The sequence below is a fragment of the Ostrea edulis genome, chromosome 9 (genome assembly GCF_947568905.1).
Source record: "Ostrea edulis chromosome 9, xbOstEdul1.1, whole genome shotgun sequence".
NCBI classification, from domain to species: domain Eukaryota; kingdom Metazoa; phylum Mollusca; class Bivalvia; order Ostreida; family Ostreidae; genus Ostrea; species Ostrea edulis.
The window spans coordinates 4,217,756-4,218,076 of NC_079172.1; positions in this window are offsets into that span (position 1 = coordinate 4,217,756).

Genomic DNA, 321 nt, shown 5'->3' on the forward strand with positions numbered 1-321 from the left:
AGTCTACTGAGCTCTATTCTGATGTCTGACCTGTCTATACTGAGCTCTATCCTGGTGCCTGACTGGTCTACTGAGCTCTATCCTGATGTCTGACCAGTCTACTGCGCTCTGTCCTGATGTCTGACAAGTCTATACTGAGCTCTATCCTAATGTCTGACCGGTCAACAGAGTTCTATCCTAATGTCTGACCAGTCTACTGAGCTCTATCCTAATGTCTGACCAGTCTATACTGAGCTTTACCCTGATGTCTGACCAGTCTATACTGAGCTCTATCCTAATGTCTGACCAGTCTACTGAACTCTATCCTAATGTCTGACCAGT